At 39.5% G+C, this 18402-nt stretch overlaps 1 protein-coding gene and 1 long non-coding RNA gene across 2 annotated transcripts in view; one reads left to right on the forward strand and one right to left on the reverse strand.

The window, feature by feature from the left end:
• The window catches only part of LOC126478724 (multiple inositol polyphosphate phosphatase 1), a 213510-nt gene that overhangs the window by 62244 nt on the left and 132864 nt on the right, over positions 1–18402 (reverse strand).
• Positions 13085–14589, forward strand: LOC126478740 (uncharacterized). The gene is made up of 2 exons (XR_007587444.1): positions 13085–13584; positions 14463–14589. It is a non-coding gene; the product is annotated as an uncharacterized LOC126478740 (long non-coding RNA).

The following is an 18402-nucleotide window of genomic DNA, read 5'->3' on the forward strand; positions in this document are numbered from 1 at the left end:
GGCGACGAAAGGCAACTCTGGGTGGTGTGGGGAGAATTTTGTCAAGGGATGATCTCATTTCAGGGGTTGACTTGAGAAAGTCATATCCCTGGCGGAGTAATTTGTTGATGTTTTCGAGGCCAGGATAATATTGGGTGACAAGAGGGATGCTTCTGTGTGGTCTGGGGGTAGGAACATTGTTGTTGGACGGGGAGGAATGTATTGCTCGGGAAATCTGTTTGTGGACAAGGTCTGCAGGATAGTTGCGGGAGAGGAAAGCACTAGACCCAGTGTTGAACCCTGTCTAGAACAGTTCCGACTGCCTTCTCAAAGGGATCCTCCTCCCCTCCCCCAAAACCATCCCTTGCAGACATTTCAGGAATTCGTCACATCCAGTGTTGCCTCCCAGTCCTTCTTGAAGAACATCCCGACAACCCCCAACATCACCCCAGCTGAATCCCGTGCCATTAAGGAGCTGAAAATAGACCGCTCTATTGTCATCCTCCCGGCCGATAAAGGCTCCACAACTGTCGTACTTGACCGTGTGGAGTATGTGGCAGAAGGACTGCGTCAACTCTCTGACACCTCAACCTACAAAGCTGTTACCCAGGATCCCATTCCCTCCATCCAGACTGAGCTGCAAAAAATCCTAAAAATCCAAGGTCCCTCACAAGGCCTCACAACGGCTTCCATAGACTTACTCACTCCACCTGAGCCACGTACCCCTACCTTCTACCTATTACCCAAAATCCACAAAGAGAACCATCCTGGCCGTCCCATTGTAGCAGGCTTCAAATCCCCAACTGAACGTATCTCAGCTCTGGTAGACCAGCACCTACAACCTATCACCCGCAGACTCCCATCCTACATCAAAGACACAAACCACTTCCTAGAACGCCTCAAATCCATTCCCACTCCTCTCCCGCCTGAAACCTTTCTTGTCACCATAGATGCTACATCCCTTTACACAAACATCCCACATACCCATGGTCTCTCTGCCCTTGAGCACTACCTCTCCCAACGCCCACCCGAAGATCTTCCAAAAACCTCGTTCCTTATCACACTTACCAACTTCATCCTCACCCATAATTACTTCACTTTTGAAGGCCAGACCTACAAACAAATCAGGGGAACGGCCATGGGAACCAGGATGGCTCCCTCCTATGCCAACCTCTTCATGGGCCGCATGGAGGAGGCTTTCCTGAAGACCCAACAGCTGCTTCCCCTGGCCTGGTATAGGTTTATAGATGACATCTTTGTGGTCTGGACTCATGGTGAAGAAACACTCCTTAATTTCCTCCATAATCTCAACTCCTTTTCGAATCTGAATTTCACCTGGTCCTTCTCCAAAACCCAAGCCACCTTCCTGGATGTTGACCTTCATCTTGTTGAAGCTCACATCCACACCTCTGTCCATATCAAACCCACAAACAAACAACAGTACCTTCACTTTGATAGCTGCCATCCTTTCCACATCAAACGCTCCCTTCCCTACAGCCTAGGTATTCGTGGCAAACGTATCTGCTCCAGTGACGAATCCCTCAACAACTACACCAATAACCTGACCAGTGCTTTCCTCTCCCGCAACTATCCTGCAGACCTTGTCCACAAACAGATTTCCCGAGCAATACATTCCTCCCCGTCCAATAACAATGTTCCTACCCCCAGACCACACAGAAGCATCCCTCTTGTCACCCAATATTATCCTGGCCTCGAAAACATCAACAAATTACTCCGCCAGGGATATGACTTTCTCAAGTCAACCCCTGAAATGAGATCATCCCTTGACAAAATTCTCTCCACACCACCCAGAGTTGCCTTTCGTCGCCCCCCTAACCTCCGTAACATCCTTGTTAAACCCTACAATATTCCCAGACTACCTTCTCTACCCAGCGGTTCCTACCCCTGTAACCGACCCCGCTGCAAAACCTGCCCCATGCATCCCCCCACAACCACCTACTCCAGCCCCGCTACTGGTAAAACATACACAATTCAAGGCAGGGCTACGTGTGAAACTACACATGTCATTTATCAACTGACATGCCTGCACTGCACAGCCTTTTACATCGGCATGACAACAACCAAACTGGCTGAGCGCATGAACGGACACAGACGAACTGTCCGCCTAGGAGATGCCCAATACCCAGTAGCGGAGCATGCCCTCCAGCATAACTCTAGGGACCTAGGAAACTGCTACACCGTATGTGCCATTTGGCTTCTCCCACCCAACACCAGTCCCTCTGAACTGCGGAGATGGGAACTTGCACTCCAACACATCCTTTCATCCCGCCATCCCCCTGGACTGAACCTACGTTAAACAACCTCACTCCCATTCACTCTTCAGTCTTCTCCTCTTTCCCTTTCCTCTTTAGCCATTCACGCATCTTTTTATCCTACACAGTTGTGTTTATCTTTATACTATATACCTCTTTACTTCTGTATGCATCCTCTTTGGTTTGAAGCTGGCACAGTACTTACAGTAGAATATCTTTGGCTTCCCTCTGACAACCATGCCTCCATCCTTGCTACCCTCCCTGTTTACCTTTCCCTGTTGCTTCATAACCTGGGTTGTGAGTAACTGAATCCACTTTCCCTTCTTCCCTTTTTTCCCCTCTCTCCTCCCTGATGAAGGAACAAAGTTCCGAAAGCTAGGAATGTAAATTTTCAGTTCTGTTTTGTGTGTATCTATCGGCTGTACTGAGCTGAGGTAAGTACTGGCCAGCCCCTCTATCTCTTTGTTAGTATTTGTTTCACATCTTATATGAGATTTTCCATTAATCAATGATATTATTTTTCAGCTTGCTGGACATGAGCGAAGTGAATATGTTGATCCTTCACAATTCCTACAAAGATAATACTCATGTGAACTGCTTTAATTTTTGAAGAAGCTTGTGAACTCGTTGGTGACACTACAGATATAAAGTGAGTCAACAACAATCACACACCCTGTGAACTTCATGCATCCATGCATCTTATTTTGAGTGTAGCTGAACCAGGAGCAGAAGTTGTCACAGAATGATTGGAAAAACACAAAACATGCTCCATTCATTACTCAAAAAAGAAGAGGAAAACGCCTTGTATTTGCAATTATTGCAAAAATGCCAATATATCTGAACATTCTACAAAAATTTCCAGTGGGTACAGAAAACCTCTGGGAATTAATGTTTTTATTATTACATGAATAATAAACAATAGGCTGAATTCACTGGACCTGAGCATGCTAGCTGTGTGTTTTGGTTTGAAGAATCAAAGTTGGCATGTGTTGAGAACTCGTTTGCATTTGAAAACATACAGATTGATGGTCATACAAGCAATAAAAGACATTGATAAAATTACTTGCAAGAACTTCTTGCAAGAACTTCTCTGCAGATATGTTAAATCAATTAAATGAGGATGAACATTTCTTGGACAAAATCACCTTTTCTGATGAGTCAATTTTACATAATTGTAGGATTTGGGGTGGTAAAAATCCACATCAAACACTGCAATATGTTTGTGACTGTCCTAAACAGAACTTTTTTGCGCATCAAGCAAGAACAAAGTGTTTGGCCCCTTTTTTTCCCGTGAGACAACCATCAATGGGGTAGTGTACCTGGATATGTTACAACAATTTTTCACACTACAGATCAATGAGAATGACCAAGAACGAAATGTTTCCTTCATCCAAGATGATGCACCACCCCACTACCTAGCTGACATCCAAAATTTTCTCAGTGACCACTTTCCAGGTCAATGGATTGGCCGCGATGCACCAACTGCATGGCACCATGTTCCCCAGACCTGAAACCACTCGACTTTTTCTTAATGGGGATTCATGAAGGGTATTGTGTTTGTACCTCCTGTGCCGGCTTCTCTACCTGAACTTACAGCAAGAATTTATGCCACCACTGAGCAAGTTATACCTGCAATGCTACAGCAAGTTTGGGAAGAAATTCATTTCTGATGCAATGTGTGCGGGATAACCTACGCAAGCCACATACGACATCTTTAGCTTAAGGGTTTTTTTGAAAAAAAACTTGATGTGTTTTCCTACAAAATAACACTAAATCCAGGAGTATATCTTCTCTTAATAAATTTGTATGAATTTTTAAAGTTGTTAAGTCCTTTTTGAAATACTCCGTACAATATAAAGTGCTGGCTATTTGAGTTTCAAACACATTAATATCATCATGTAATATTATTTCCATATGGTGCAGTTTCCCATTTAAATAATTTTTTTGGAAATTAAACTTTATAATTTATTTGAACACATTTTTGCATGGTATTAATCTAACCTTTTACATAAAAAACTGAACTGTTTCACTGAAATTGCTGAGCGCAATTGTTATTGCTATTTGAATATAGTGGTCTGTCATGCTGCATCTGTGACAGTGTGTGACAAGAAAGACCTGGGAAGCTAAGAGTTAATAATCAGTAATCCTGAATTCTACCAACACAGTTGGCATTTTAATGGTAATTTCTTCATACGAAACATCTTTAGCTATGAATCACTGTAGCAGCTTTGGGTATGCGAGCACAACTCTACACAGACCGAAACTTCTGTAAGTCACGGAGTGCACAACACTTAAGTTTGCAAATTTTGTGATTCTAGCACAGGGAGATAAAAATATTTTACCTTCATTTCAGCCCATCAAGACATGGATACATCATTAACAGTTATAATGTCTGTGTTTATACAGTGTCGGTATCGTCACATTACATGTCTTACAGGCATGTGTGTGTACAAAATATTCCACACACAAACAAAAACTATGTAAACTCTGATATAGTATAGATCTTGATCTAGTAATAGACTCATCAAGCTAACTAGCTTACATCACAAAGCCTGTCAGTTGTTTCTCATTCTCCATTCCAGTGTAATGCATTAATAAATGCAACAGTATTTGTGTTGTTTGCAGATTCAGTCCACTGAAAGGAATGTTACAGAAAAATACAAAGCTACTTGTAAAATGTTGTAGTTGGATATGAACGTTGCAAGAGAACTGCATAAAGTTCTACTACTTAAAAATAAAATTCTGGTTACTGAAGGAAACCAATGTCCATGGCATTTGTGCAAAGTGTCGAACACAGATAATTTAAAATAGCAAAAGAGAGCAAATTCATGTTTTAATGTGTACCCAGTACTAAAACCATGCAGAAAAAATGCATCAGAGCAAGTAAATGCATTTCCAGATAAAAGAATAGTTCTGATGCTAGCTAGCAAAAAGGCATTGCAACATGTAAGTGTAACTAAAGAGAGTTACCATGCCAACCAGCTAAAACAAAATTGTAATTAATGACACCAGTAGTGTTCCAGAAGATAAAGTGCATACACATATGAAACAAAATTATGAGTCTAGGAAGACAGTACGGAAGCTGAAAGTTTTAATAGTGAGTGAAAGTCAAGATAGGTACTGTAGAAACACTCTGGGGAAAAAAGTCAAATTAAAATACGACATTGAAAGTTTTATTAAGTCAAATGCTCCTCTCCATGAAGTTTTTAGCCGAACTGATAAATTAGCTGATGTCTTCGCTCAGAGTGATACTGTTATATTAATTGCTGGGTCAAGTGATACTGAGGACTCATACAATGATATTCTTGAAAACATTAATAATGTTGTACCATGTGTTCTCCAAATCAGTAACAAAACAAATGTTATCTTGCAACCAATTCCCAGAAGATTTGACAAAGGATACATAAACAAGAAAATCAGCATGGTTGGTCATAATTTATTGCAAACAGTGAACTGTTCAAAACTGTGCAACAAAAGCAGAATATCCATAAACTTTGAAATGGCAAGACTGTCACGTGATAAATTCACACGTTATAGTTTTCACTTGAAGAGGCAGGGGAACGGGCAAGTATACAACAGGCCCGCCTCATTAATTAAAATTAGCAGTTTTACAAAACATGTGTATTTGTCTTTGAACCAACAAGTCTGCCTAGAGACATCAGTGTTTCAACAAAACAAATATAGTTTGAAAGCCAGTAAGATACAAGTGCTGAAAATGAAACACAAGCTTCTCAGCACGTGGATTATAATTAGAAGCACCACAGCACAAGAAAGGCAGGACCCTGATTCCCGGGAACCCGCTAGCAGCAAGACATCATCCACCTCTCAAAACAAGGAAGATTTTTTTACCACTAGCAATGCTAGATCAGAAAATGGGTAAGTATTCAAGTAATAAAATTCCTTGTTCAAACTTTAAATTGCTCCACCAAAATGTTCATTTTCTTTCCAACGAGCTGAATGAAACATAAATCTTGTTAAATGGTTTGAGTGATATTTCTGTTTTATGTATTACAGAGTTCTGGTGGATAGAGGTATGTTAGAACTGACACACTTACCTCAGTTCAAACTAGCAGACACATTTTGTAGAAAGTGGTAGCCGCATATATGACATATAAAATATACAATTCAATAATACAACCAAATCTGTCAGCTTATTCCGAGAAAGACACATAGAAATATCAATAGTAGAACTGCCAAATCAAACTACAGTATCCTCTATGCATATATAGCTAACCATAATGTGATGAACAATTTTTTATAATAATGAAGAGCTGTTAGAGAATATCAACACCACAGAGAAAACATTTTCATATGTGCAGACCTTTAATAAGGGGCAACTGTACTTTTAGCAGATGACACAAATATCCTAAAAGTAGTGTGATGAAGATAGCCTAAAAAAAAGCCACGCCTGCAGATGTAAGACAAGATTTAACACAATGGATCAAAATAAATAAGCTAATAATAAATTCTGAAAATTGTGTCAGTTGATTTCCACACTTCACAGGAATTCCACCCACCAACACCAAATTTTAACACAAAAAAACCTCTCTCATCTGTGAACATGAGAAAATTTTTATGTATACATATCTGGAACAACCTGAAATGGGAGAAACACTTGAATAATGTAAATAAAAAGTTAAATACACATATATATACTGTAAGAATCATCCGACAATGTACAAACCATGCATCAGTGGGCACAATGTACCATGGCATTATCCATTCCCTACTGATCCATAGAATAATCTTTTGGGGGAACTCCACACTTAGTAGAAAAACATTTAGGCTACAAAAATGATTGTTAGAATAGTAACACATCCTAAATATTGAGACTCCTATAGACCAATATTTAAAAGTCTCTGTATATGTATCTACAAGGTTCAAAGCTTCACAAAAGTAAGCATATTAAAAGAAGTAACTATCTTCAAGCATAATTGTCATTTCTACTCTCATGATACTAGCCAGAAGCATTACCTGCTTGTCAATTCATTAAGTACACCAATTCGTAGAGGAGGAATGTATCAAACAGGCGTTATGTTGTACACTATGTGATCAAAAGTATCTGAACACCCCCAAAAACATATGTCTTTCATGTTAGGTGCACTTGCTGCCACCTACTGCCAGGTACTCCACATCAGTGACCTAAATAGTCATTAGACATCAGGAGAGAGCAGAATGGGACACTCCGCGGAACTCACGGACTTCAAACGTGATTGAGTGTCACTTGTGTCATACGTCTGTATGCGATATTCTCACATTCCTAAAGATTCCTAGGTCCACTGTTACTGACGTGATAGTGAAGAGGAAAAATGAAGTGACATGTACAGCACAAAAGCGTACAGGCCAACCTTGTCTGTTGACTAACAGAGACCGTCGACAGTTGAAGAGGGTCGTGATGTGTAATAGGCAGACATCTATCCATACCATCACACAGGAATTCCAAACCGCATCGGGATCCACTGCAAGTACTATGGCAGTTTAGCGGGAGGTGAGAAAACTTGGATTCCATGGTCAAGCGGCTGCTCACAAGCCACACATCACGCCGGTAAATGATGAATGACGCCTCGCTTGGTGTAAGGAGAGTAAACATTGGACAATTTAACAGTGGAAAAATGTTGTGTGGAGTGACGAATCATGGTACACAGCATGGCTATCTGACGGCAGGGTGCAGGTATGGAGAATGCCCGGTGAACGTCACCTGCCAGCGTGTGTAGTGCCAACAGTAAAATGCGGAGGCGGTGATGTTATGGTGTGGTCGTGCTTTTCACAGAGTAGGCTTGCACCCTTAGTTGTTTTGCATGGCACTATCACAGCACAGGCCTACATTGACGTTTTAAGCACTTTTTTGCTTCCCACTGTTGGAGAGCAATTCGAGGATGGTGACTGCATCTTTCAACATGATCGAGCATCTGTTCATAATACACAGCCTGCGGCAGTGTCGTTACATGACAATAATATCATTGTAATGGACTGACCTGCACAGAGTTATGACCTGAATCCTATAGAACACCTTTGGGATGTTTTGAACCACTGACTTCGTGTCAGCCTCGTCGACCGACATCGATACATCTCCTCAGTGCAGCACTCCTTGAAGAATGGGCTCCGATTCCCCATGAACGAATGCCTGTGAGAGTGGAAGCTGTCACCAAGGCTAAGTGTGGGCCAACACCATATTGAATTCCAGCATTAACGATGGAGGGCATCACCAACTTGTACGCACTTTTCAGCCAGGTGTACAGATACTTTTTATCACATAGTGTATAATCACATGCCATTCTTTCTAGTGAAACAAATACAAAATTTACCCATATTCAAAGTGAAACAAAAAGAGTACTTGCTTGACCACTGCTTCTATTCTGTTTCTGATTTTTTGGAGCATCAAGAAAATATAGTGTAATTGATCACATATTCTTAACCATACTACTCTTCCAATCATCTTATTGTTTTTATAAATATGTTACCAATTTTCAACATGTGTCAAATACTGTTTTCTGAATCACAGTATGTATAAACTTGTAAGTACTATATCAAACGTGGCTTATCCTATATTATTTGTACAAACTATGTACTAAACCACAATTTACAGGATGAATAAAGAAATACAAATGTGATACGCCCTGCTAATCCCGCAGGACAAGTCAGATGGACAAATTGTGGAAAGGGGCCAAAATAAGGCCTGTCGGTTACACTCTGACATACAGCTTTGTTATTTGATCAAACATTACAACATTTAAAAAAGATTTTAAAAAAATCCTTAATCTTGGGACTTAATTACTGGCTGAAAGCCACTTTAATTTAAAAATGGCTAACGGCCAATAACTTAAAACTCAAGCATAATCATAAATTTAACAGCCAAGCCATATCTTAAAACAGTTCTTTAGTTAGGTGGAAGTAAACAAAGGCCCAAGACTTTAAAAAAATTCAACAACATTAAAATTTTTAAAATGCCAAAGGGCTTACATGAAACAGTACTTTAAACTAGGCAAGTGCAAACAACAAGAACAAATTAAATTAAAAAAAAAAAAAAAAAAAAAGCAGTACACCCAAGGGCGCTCAGATGTTCGAGGGTCGGCCTGTAATTCAAACACTAATGCTTGCTTAGATGAGACAAGCAGTCAGGCCAACCATTCATGATTCGACGACAACCCATCTGACTGACAGTCAACGGACCCACCGACAAGATAACTTCCACTTCACTCAACCAGGGCACAACAGGGAGTTCAACGGAACAACGTAGAAGATATTGGTACCCACAACCAATCATACATGGAGCTGTCAAACTACACACCGTGCTGGACAACAACATGATGAGGAAACTACACTGCCTGAAATTTACGCCAACGGCTAGGGCAGGTAACCAGAATGTTAATGGCCACAAGGCAGAAGATTCTGCTGGTGCACTTCAATTCAAATAACCAAATACAGTGAAACTCCACTGGAGAGCGGCTAGAATTTTCCAACTTGAAAACCACGTTCTTGCTCGCAGGAACATCCCAACAGCCGACAACAAACTCCAGATGACACAATGTGAACTGTCTTGAATTGCTGGTAGGTTAAATCAAAACTCATCTTTCGTGTCCAGGGTTGGTGAGCCATGGACCTCGTAGAAATGGGAACAGTGCCACACACTCCGACACTGTGTAGAGACCACCACCAGGCCCGACCAAACTACGCCCCACCGGGAGTTCCTCACTGCTCCACGCCAACCGACTGATTGGTCGCACACCAGTATGCCGACAGCATTTGAAATATCTTGTCAGTCGAAATCACACAAACTACACACATTTTCACAAACACTTGCATGAAGAAATAGACAATGCTAACGGCAGTGGTAGTCCAACAACAAGGACAAATAACGAGTTGGCACACACAGCCAACCCATAAAGGATACCGGCCAAAATACACGTTGTCTGCCAAGACAACCGATGGACGACCAACCAAGGTCATCCGCACTCAAGTGATATGTGTCAGCAACCATCGGGTGAATCATGGCTGCCGGACCTCACTCCTGCTGCGTCCTGACTGAACTTGTGCCACATCCTAACTCAAACACTGCCAGGTCCGAACTCCACTACTGGCGCGTTCCAACAGACTTCATGACACACGATAACCAGCATGTAATAGCAGTGCCACAAAGATAATACGGCAGGGCTTATATCAATAAGTGCTGCTGCTGCCGCTCATGGGCAGGCAAGGTAGCAACTCAGTGACACAAGTAACTGAAACTAACATATAACAAGGAGGCAGTATGGCAAAAATAGGACATTAAATAAGAGATGGCACAAACACGAGCCACGCACGGCTCAAAATGCTACTGACAGTAAACTTGGCATTCAGACCAATCTATCTGTTTAGTCCTTTGCAGTCAGAAATGTGTAGTATAAGTCAATTAAAATAATAAGAACTGGAGCCCTTTCTCCTCAAAAATTACTCTTGGTTTGGGGAGAACTTATTAGTTGTAGGATATATTTCCTATTTTTTTGGTAAAATCCTTCATTATCATAAACTGTTGTTCCTAAAAACTGCATAAAGACCTATGCAATTAACATTCAATTTTAAATTTTGTGCGGAATGAATAAAACACCTCCCCCTCCTAAACGTGAATGTTTGCTTTCCGTCACTGCCATCCACAAGAGCTGTGAGCTGTAGATTACATTAGATTCAGTTTTAGTTCCATTGGCCCAAAAAACAAGATGATTCTCATGGGTGTGTAACACGTTAGAAAGTATAACATAAGAAACATAAAACATCTGAATATAGGACTCACTACCCTGATCAATCGTCCGGACATTGTCACGAAATCTGAATACATTACAGTAAACTGAACCTGCTAATATTTACAAAATTAATACTGTCAGAATGAAGGAATGTACTTTTAATAAAATTATCATACACAAAATACCTAATCTTGACTGTTGTGACCAAGTGCTGTCAAAACTGAAATCCAACAGATATTTTTACTTAAACTGGGCTAACAGTCCGTGTTAAGATATTCTACTGTACAGTAGAAGGAGTTGTCTATCAAAACGTCTTTAACACTCTGTTTAAACTATGCTGTATCTGAAACCAATATTTTTATGTTTAGTGGCAATTTATTGAAAATGTGTGTTACTGAATATTGGACATCTTTCTGGACCAAGATAAGTGTAGATTGTTCTTATTCCTTGTACTGACACTATGTATCGAACTGTGGGTTGGAAACAGAGATATATTACACGCAAGATATTTCGTTAGGTTTATACATGAACTTCTTCAGTTTACACCACAAATGAGTCTTATTAGGCCCTACATGCTTTTGCATGCTAAAAACTTTTGCTCGGTTTGATGACACCCTAGAATATCATCCATGTGACTTTTTTTTAATATGTACTACATCTGACATAAGTAGACCAGAGGTCAGCCGATCGGCAATAATTTGGATTCCCTACACACAATTTACCCGAAGGCCCAAACAGAAGTGAGTGTCATCGTTGAACGTCACAGAAGACCACTCAAGTGTCCCTGTTCAGTGTAGCTGTACACCATGGAAGTCTCTTTTGTCTATGGTATGGCGTAAACGACTTATGGAAACTCGAGACCCCAACCAAGCTTGTGGTAGCAGCCTTGATTCGACTGTTCTGGTGACCCTATGCCTGTAACCTCTGCCCGGATTTCAGCCATCTGTCAGAGTCAGCTATACAATTCTACATCTTCTGTTTGTACAGTCCTTCTGGAATCACCTGCGCTACTCTTGTTGCTACACTGCTTTCGTGACTGTCTCGTTATGGAGTTGTATGGACACATATGCGAGTGTCTGCTCCATATCTGAGCGTCTCTTTCTTTTTCCAGTAGGCAATCAAATCACTGGTCAGTGATTCTTCTACACCATAGTCAAAAACGATATCCAAATGATTTTACTAAGATCACTGAAATAATTCCTTTGACAGCCACTCCAGAAGTACAGGATGAATCCATTGTCTTCTTCTTGCTTTTCGTTTGTTGTAAACAATCATAACAACTTTCACGTCAATTTCGACCCTTTCCCTTCTGAATTAGAGATGGGTCGAACTCGTTCATTCCCGTGAACTACTTCATTTGTTTCACTCTTTGCCGTGAAGCGTTCAAATGAAGTAGTTCATTCATGAAGTATGGAAGCCTGGCGAACCTGCCCAGTTCGCAGCTCAGCCGCAGCTACGCTCGCTCGTACAATAAAGCTTCGTAATACTTCATAATTTTACCAACAGATGGCCGAGTTATGCAGTAACGTGCACGCAACGTTTTACGCTCTTATAGCGTCTGAGTTAACTTAAATAGAGCATGGTCGAAGGGGACAAAGGAAAGATAAACAGAGAAGCCTGTCAAATATAAAGAAGGTGATACATTTAATCTTGCTCGACATTTTTTCATGAAGCGCCCAAAAAAGCCTTTATCTGCCAAGTGAAACATTATTTGTTGTATTCATGGACTGAAAACTAGGGCTACCAACGAAATGCAGTCCAATTTTATGTTCCTTTTGAAATTTAATGCAAAATAGAATGAGTATGTTTACCACTGTCACAAAGTCTATACACCTACGTTAAATAATTATTCAGAAGTTTTCCTGTAGATTTTATTGTTGTTGAGAATAATAACCCTCCACATTCAAAACATAAACTGTCATCTGTAGTCATTGGTACGATTTCAAGTAAAAATTCCTCTTTCAGTGTTATTAACAAACCTATTATTTTCACGTTGGCTGCTCGTGCTCACACAGCCAGCCTCTTCGTTTGGATCTTTAATATTCATGTGTCTGCAAGCGCTGCCAACGGTAGGCTACTCGTAGACGCGAAGTATAACTGCACAAATGGTCACGGGTAATGATGCCAGCACTGCAGGAAGCAGCTGACGCTGCCTTCCCCTCGCCCCTCACCGCCAGAACACCTCGTAAACGTATCTTTCCTCACAAACACCGCGCGATTCGTCGACAGGCAGTTGAGGGAGGACCAGGGGGGTGAAACTCATATAGGGATTTCCGGTAACACGACGTTGGTTTGGTCCCAGGCCACTTGGAGCGCTGCAAGTTTAGCAATTTATAGTCTCGTGTTCCTATTGGATGACGTAGTCTTCCATAATTATTTTGGTATCGTAGCAACGTGATTGTGATTTTTCGTTTAAATTGCAGTGTAAGTATGTTGCTATTATTCTGCTTAATTTTTGGATGCATTCGTAATATTTGATGGTGTGATGATTCAGTATTTCCTTTTTTACTTTTCATATAAAACACGAGGTTGTATCATCACATTACGTTCTGTGGACTCTTGTATATTTGTTCCTGCAAAGAAGTACAATTTCCGTTGCTCAGTTTACTTAAAGGGTAAGTATATTTCTTATTTCAGTTAATATTTCCTTGTATTTCATACAGAATCCCATGCTAGCAGCTTTTGACATAGTTTGTATTCAACTTTCCGAATCCTGTAATGGAATATAATTCTGGCTTTGATTCATCTTCCTTTTTGCCACGAAGTACTCTTAGTGACATAATCAGTATCATTTATTGTGCCGTTTACTACATACCAAATATTGGATGTGTTACAATTGATTCGTAATGCCTTGAGTGTGTTCTAGTTCCCGTTTTCGACAGTAAATATTCTGTACAGTGCGTAACACTCTATCCAGGTAAAAAGTGTTTGTTGCTGTTGTATCGACAAAGGTTGTGTTCTCACATAATAGGACATTTGTTTCGAAGTCACACAAAGCAGGTCCTTCAAGCAGTTGAACATTTACACGTATTATTGTGGCAATATCCAATGCAGTAGAAATCTTCTCGCACTTTAATGCTCAACACAATGTAATAAAGATTTACAGCTGTAACTGTTACTGATAATGTACAGTTGAATTTGGTATCTACCATGGTACCTAGATGCTGAAATATACTGTTTAACGAAGTAGTGTTTAATATAGAATATAGTGTAACTACGCTCACGCAATTAAATATAGAGTGATGTGCATATCCGTAGTAGAAATGAGAATTTGTTTAGTTTTTTCACTATTTTGTAGCAATAACACATCAGATTACAAGCCATGATAGCAGTTGTCAATACTTCAGTACAGGATAGCTGCATTTAGACATAAGCTAATATGATTTTTGATAGTGAAATTAATTTCACATTGAGTTTTCTTTAACATTAATCAATGTAAACCATACCTGATCTTTTTTCTCGTTCCTAATTTTTGGTTTGAATAACATTTCAGACACATGAGGATGGATCATACAGGAAGAGAAGAATCCAGTTTGAGATTGAAATTGAAATACTCATGCAAGTTTCCTGGATGCAGGAGTAGTTATTATGTAAAAATAAATTCCAAGCACAAGAATAAACATTTCTATAAATTTCCAGCTGCATCAAAAAGTGAGACTTTAAAGGGAAATACGGAAGCGTCCGATCTAACCCGTCGGCTTTGACCCATGACGTCACAAATATAGCGGAAACGACAATTCCAATATGGCGGATACAGAAACGTTGCATACATATCACAAAGACGAAAACACATAGAAAAACAACACACACAAAGGTTTCACAAGAACAATCTGCTAACATTGATAGCAAACAAAGATAATAATAAACAAGTGGTACTCAAGGCCAGGCGGGGGGGGGGGGGGGGGGCTGCGCCCCCCCCTGACACCCCCCCCCTCCCGCCAAAAAAAAAACTCCAAACCTAACCTCGTATTCAGGGCTACGCTACAGATCAATGTGTAGGTCAATCAAAAGATAAAAAAAGAAACAAATAAAAAAAAAGAAAAAAAACAATATTGATTCATTAGACATAACGAGTAGCGACAAAACATATAGACCATAAAGATTGAACAATCTAATGGTAAACTGATAAAAGCCTCATAGACGACGTTAAAACAAAAAGTACAGTAAAAAGGTAAACTATATATTACAGGCCCTAAAACTCCTACTAAGGTAACGTCAACGAGGCAACATCTACAAACACGCCACACTCACAAACCAAACTCCGCGCCGTAATGATGTCACACACCACAACACCCTTACGTCACGGGTCAAAGCCGACGCGTGAGATCGGATGTTTCTGTTGACCCCTTTAAAGAAGTGGAAATTGATCCGTAATATAGATGAAGGTGTCAACTGTAGTTATTATTATGTGTGTGAGGATCATTTTTATGAAGCAGATTTTGTGAACTTTACTAGACACAGGCTAAATCCTGGTGTTATACCAATGCACATGGAATTGGTGTTGTATCATCCTCCCCCCACCCATCTGTGTTACACTGATGGTGGTGGTGGTGGTGGTGGTGGTGGTGGTGGTGGTGATTTCACCACATCGGGTGCAAATATAAGTGTGCATGAGACAGGTCACAATGCAAAATCTACAGTAATACAACGAAGCAGTCCCCCTTTACAGAGCACAGATGATGGCGAGTACAGCTTTTTATCCTCACCTGTTTATGATGTTGAAAGTAGTGCAGATGTAATGGGATCTGGCGTTTCTAAACGTGATTTAACCCCAAGAAAACACAAAATGTATAAATTCCATAGAATTACAGATTCCAGAGTGTGTAAATTGAAAAAACAGCTACAGAATGAGAGGAATAAATTGAAAATTCTAAAAAAGTTGTATGATAACAGGAAATTTCAGTTAATTGAAGAAGAGTTGAATGATGGGACTAAAACTTTTATTAATAGTCAGTTAAGAAATGCCAATATGCAGCCCACAGCAGTACGGTGGTCTATACAAGATAAGGCATTTGCTTTATCTATTTGTAAGCGTAGTCCCCGGTTGTACAGATATTTGACCACATACTTCTCCCTTCCATCTGTCAGGCTGCTCAAGTGAGTGCTTTCCCACATACCATTTGATACAGGACTTAGCAAGGGAAGTAAGTATTGTGCTCTACTTTTTGATGAAATGTCTCTGGATGATGGTATGTACTATGATGCACACAAACAGCTAATCTATGGGTATCAGGACTTGGGTCATTTAGGACGTTCACCTGTACCTGCTAGTCAAGCATTGGTTTTTATGCTGAAAGGCATTCACAGAACTTGGAAACAAGTTCTAGCATATTACTTTACTGCAACCACTTTCCACTACACCCATTTGAAATCACTAATTGTTCACATCATAAGTGAACTACAGAATATTGGGTTCTAAGTGGTTTGTACTGTATGTGGCCAGAATGCAACAAACCAAAAGGCCCTTAAGCAACTGTGTGAAGCAAATTTGTTGAAGCCCAGTATATTTCATTTTGTCGTCAATAATCAACCAATTGTTACCATTTATGATGTACCACATCTGCTCAAAAACACTAGAAATGCTTTGATAGATAATAAAATTCAATTTGAACCTCACAAAGCAGCAAAGTTTGAGTACATCAGTACAGTGTTCTTTTTGGATAAAAAAAAAAAAAAAAAAAAAAAAAAAAAACGGTTCAAAACTCTGCCCAAATTAAAAGCACAACACTTTAACTTTTCTGATTCCCAAGTCAAAATGAAGGTAAAAGTTGCTGCTGCACAAATGAGCCATACTGTTGCAGCTGCAATTCAAACATATGTTTCTACTCACACATTACCATCTGAAGCTATACACACAGCTGAGTTTGTGGACAAGGTAGATAATCTCTTTGATTCACTCAACAGTAATGAGCAATATCCCAGGGATGGAAAACAATTTAGATGTGCTTTATCAGAAAATCCGCCACATTTAGAAATGTGGTATAGCATATTGAGGGAAATAGGCAGCTGGCAAATAATAGATTTAAAAACGGGAAGAAACAAGACTAATATGTTTAGCTTCATAAAAGGTTGGCAGATTACATTACAGTCTATTATTTTCTTGTGGAAGACCTTGAAAGTGGTTGGCTTTAAGTACTTAAATTTAAAGGCGTTCAATAAAGATGCTCTAGAAAATTTCTTTTGTTGTATAAGACAACATGGTATTGCTAATACAAACCCAACTTGTTTTCAGTTTGTACAAGCTCTGAAGACTTGTGTTGTCAATCATATGACTTTGCCTTTCAAAGCCTTGAGTGTAACTGTGAAAATGATGATTACACTCCCTTGAGCAGTTTGTGTCTCTTTTTGGCAGCTAGTGGTAGGAGTGAACATTTAAGTGAATGTGAGATGAAGGACACTGATACACCTGAGCATATTTATTCTTACTCAGATGGTATCATCGAGTCTGTAGAAGATCAACAATCCTTAGCCTATGTAGCAGGCTATGTACTAAAAGCCATAGATGTACCAGATGATTGTGAAACATGTAATACCCGTCTCTACTCCTCTGTTGTGACTGAAAATCATTTGTTTACCTCATTTACAGAGAATAGCGAGGAGCATTCTCATTTGAAATATGCAAGTGAAAGAGTCATGATTTTCCTAAGGGCACTCCATGACAACAAAACTACATGATAATTTTAAAAAAAAACATTTGTGCTGTCTCATACAACAATTTGTAATAAACATGACATTGAAGAGAGACTTCTGAAGACAAGTATTCCATTTATAATATACAAGTATGTGAAAGAAAAGAAATTTACAAACAAGAGGAAATTGTGTATGCAACAACTTAAAAAGAAGTTCAAATCATGTTAAAAGACTTTGTATTTGGTTTATTATGTGTACAATGAGAGTAAGCTCCCTATACATATACAAATGTTCTTGTATCAAAATCATGCCTTTGACTTATGACAAAATCTGGTAATTCAGCAGGCACATAACTTAACACTTTCTAGATGTGATGATTGGATTCTAAAAGTATAATGAATAAAGTGCTGTCAAGGGGAATTTGTGTTAATTTTCAGTAGTGTATCAAACAGTGTTTTCAAAGAGGAAGTAAATAAATAAAAATGTTAAAAATAAATGTTGTACCAGTGTCTTCTTTCATTATTTAAACATGATGGGTGTTGCCGAAATAACAGCCAAGTTGGGGAAAAAAGAAAAAAAAAATTGTGTGTTGCAGTTCATTTTCTTTGTATGTCTCATTGGCAAAAACATTTTGGCTACATTCATGGAGTGTCTACCTGCTCTGCTCCCAATTTGTTTTTCAGTTGATGTGTTTCATAAATTTATTTGAACTGTGCAGAAGTTCGATTTCAGATTACTGAATATCCATAAATAACAATCAACAGAAAAAATAATAAATCGGATTTTGTAGACTTTACAGTACA

This window comes from Schistocerca serialis, chromosome 1, assembly GCF_023864345.2.
Source record: "Schistocerca serialis cubense isolate TAMUIC-IGC-003099 chromosome 1, iqSchSeri2.2, whole genome shotgun sequence".
Taxonomy (NCBI): domain Eukaryota; kingdom Metazoa; phylum Arthropoda; class Insecta; order Orthoptera; family Acrididae; genus Schistocerca; species Schistocerca serialis.